Source organism: Desmodus rotundus, chromosome 6, assembly GCF_022682495.2.
Source record: "Desmodus rotundus isolate HL8 chromosome 6, HLdesRot8A.1, whole genome shotgun sequence".
In the NCBI taxonomy this organism is placed as follows: domain Eukaryota; kingdom Metazoa; phylum Chordata; class Mammalia; order Chiroptera; family Phyllostomidae; genus Desmodus; species Desmodus rotundus.
This window is the reverse complement of record NC_071392.1, coordinates 145,463,945-145,467,496: the sequence shown is the minus strand read 5'-3', so window position 1 is coordinate 145,467,496 and position 3,552 is coordinate 145,463,945.

The following is a 3,552-nucleotide window of genomic DNA, read 5'->3' as shown; positions in this document are numbered from 1 at the left end:
AAACTTGACTGCCCTACATCAATAGGAGGTTCTTACCCTTGTATACATTATTCTTCCTTTTGTTGTGACAGAATGAAAATTGAGAACCATTGTACGCTTGGTGTTTAAGAGCTCCTCCCAGCCTGAGACACTGTGATTCTGTGATTCTAAATGGCAGGGGAACAATAGCACAGAGCGGAACCGCTCCAGCCTTGGATCCAAACTGGGTTGTTAGGGCACAATTAACTGGTCGTGTCGCTAAGGCCAAATCTCTGCAATTTATGGCCACAGGAGGTGGGGGGGCAGAGCAGCAGCTGCACAGCCTTGGTGATGGCGGGTCATACCTGTAGCTCAGGACCCGCAGGACTGGGTACAGATCAACACAGTGATGGAGGGTCAAAGCTATGACTCAGGCAGGACCCAGGAGGCAGGGCATGGTGCAGTGGCAGCCGCAGTGTGGTGGACGGAAAGGCGTGGTGATGGGCCAGTCTCAGAGAGCAAGGAAGGGCACAGCAGCAATCAGGCCCCTGGGGCAGGTGTCGGCTCAGCAAGAGCTCCAGCCCCAGGATGGGGAGGCAGCGCCAGAGACTCCAGGTAGTCCCATCATTTGAGTTCATCATCAGTGACGACTGCGGGGGTCCTCAGAAGCAAGGCTGTAGACATCCACGAAGGTGGCAAAAATGTCTGGGGGCACCTCGAATTTCCTGTCCTACAGGATGAAACCCCTCCAAACCCTTTTCGCACTGACCTCAGCGGTCAGGAGACGCAGGCTAATGCTTCCTGTCCTCTCTGTGCCAGCACCCTCATACTCCACAGGATTTTGTTGTTTCTTCACTGTAATCCAGGGCTCCTACAACACTATTTTTTCCCCAGTTTGTAGTTATCTGGGGTTTCAGGTGTTTGTGTTAGAGGGACAAGTGTTTGAACCCTCCAGTCTGCCATCTTGCAAACACCTCACCTCACAAAATTTCAAGTACCTACGTACAGGTTTTCAACTGTCAGTCAGACCTCAATACACCTGGAAGAAAAAAAGGACGTTCTTAAGGCAGAAAAAGTACATCAGACTGAAACTTGAACCTACAGAGAGAATTGATTTTTTAAAAATGATGTCAGAAATGGAGTAAATGAAAGTACAATTGAATTCATGTTTTCTTATTTTTAATAATGCCCTAAATGACAACTGAATGGATTAAAGCAAAAATAGGAGCAATACATTGTGCATTTACAGCAAATGTAAAAGTAATAGTAGGTTTTTTCAATGGGTTTTAAGAACAGCCCGAATTCCAAGTTTCCACGTGGAGAAGGCAGGCCAAGGCACGCTGAGCTCCACGGAATCCAGTGATTTTGGATCTGCAGGCCCTTGTCAGGTTACCTTCCTTCCTAAAGGGCTTGTCTTTTTCTAAAATTGTTCTCTTTGAACAACATCGCAGCGTCAACATCCCCATCCATGAAATGTGAAGCGTCAGGTGCTGGGAGGTAATGGAAAAGATGCTTTTTTAATCATCAGTCTGCTGTATAAAATGGAACTTGGCAGTGACCTGAGAGGACACAACTCTGACGCTATTTCCTTGGCTACAGAAGAGGAGAGAGGACTGCCCTCTTCTATGCCTTAGACTTGTGAGGATGACATGGAGTAGCTAAAATAAAATGGCACGAAAAAATTGTAGAGTCATGTTTTTATTGCAATGTTAGGATTTTCTTTTTTCCATTCTCACTGCCCTCGGGGCAGAATAAATACTCTTTGCAAGTACTTAACAAAGTCCACCATATCTAACCCCAACCTGCCTCGCATCTCTGGCCACGCCTCTCTTCACATTCCTCATCCAGTCCCACTGGACTGTGCCCCATTCTCTTTACCACATTACTGCCCTTGCACATCCTACTCTCCCTTCCCAGAATAGTTCCCCCTGTTCTTACCCATTTCCGACTTCCCTTCAACTAAGTAATTCCTAGTTGTCCTCCAGGCTTCAACTTAGATACTTCTTCCACAAAGCCAGTGCCCAAACCACTCTCCTCTCAAATGCGTGGTCTGCTTAATATGTGTCTCCCACCGGGTCGTCAAAAGGATTCTTCAAGGAAGAATCTGCTTTTTCAACATCACTTGCATCCCAGGTTCTGAATGGGGTTGGGCACACAGTCACTTGTTGAATGAATGAATGAATGAGTAAAGGACAGACGAATGATGCAAGCTCTCAACACGAGTTCTCTGATACAGGTCCTATTTAGGGGACTGGGATGTGGGGAAAGTATTCTAAAAATGGGACTGATGAAATAATTAGTAACTATGCAAAAGAAAACTGTGTAGTGAAGTTAAATCCTGGAATGATTGATGATGAAGATGATGACGATGGGGATGGTGGTGTAGTGGTGGTTATGGGCTTTTATTAGTGATATAATATCATAGCACCTTACATTTATGTATCTTAACTATATGCCCAGCAATTTGTGAATGTGAGTGTTACATGCTGTCAAGTGGGCGCTGACTCCCGGCGACCCCACAAATGAGTGATGTCCACAACGTCTCGTCCTCTTGTCCTCCACAGCCCTGCTCAGCTCCTCAGGCCTAGGGCTCCTTTCATGGAATCAGTCCATCTCATCTTCGGTTGCTCTCTTTTCCTCCTGCCTTCTGTTTTCCCAGCATTACTGTCTTTTCCAAAGAACCTGCCTTCTGATGGTGCGCCCAAAGCAGGACAGCTTCCGTTTTGCCATTTTTGCCTCCAGCGATGTTTCAGGCTTAAATTGCTCAGGGACCCACTTGCTTGTGTTTCTGGCAGTCCAGGGTATTCATAGAGCTCTCCTCCAATACCACATTTTAATTTTAATTTTCTAAATGCTTTGTACATATTAGCATTTTTAATTTCCCCCCAAATCTTAGGAAATAGATGCTGATTTTATCCCTGTTTAGAGATAAGAAAACAAAAGCAGACGGTTGGGTTGTTTGCCCAAAGACACAGGACTATAAAAGAATAGACCACAAGTCATATTCAAGGCTTGGGGATTCCAGAGCTTAAACTGTTGGAAGCTATGTTCTCCCATCTTACCAACTCCAGCTCCTACCCTCCCAGCCTGACAACCAACCTCCACGGTCTTTCAGGTCTCCAGAGGGCAGCGGAACTAGTTTAAACCCAATCCTGGATGAATTCTTGAGTTGGGGCTCTGCATTTTTCCCCACCATCTTCTCGCTCACAAATAAGGCAACCTCACCAACAGGTTCTGATCTCAGCTCTCTCCACCCAAAGCCAGGGCAGCAACTCCTCTCACAGACCCCCATCTGAGCGGCTGAGTTCATGCTTTAATGCAGTTACGTAGCTTCCACTCCCCCACAGACCCTCTTTTTTCCTTCTTTTGCTTCATATAAAGAGAGATTATTTGTTTGAGAGCTTTCCAGAATAACATGAATCCATCTTTTGAAAGCTAGTCCATGTATCTGGAAAACTGAGTGATACTTTGGTGTTGGTTTAGCAAGACAGTCTGTGGAAACACCTTTGTTGTTTTACTATCTTTAATGCTTTTAAGCCTTATTAAGCAGATTTAACTTCCAAAGATATCTTTTGTTGTTGTTGTTGTTGTTTT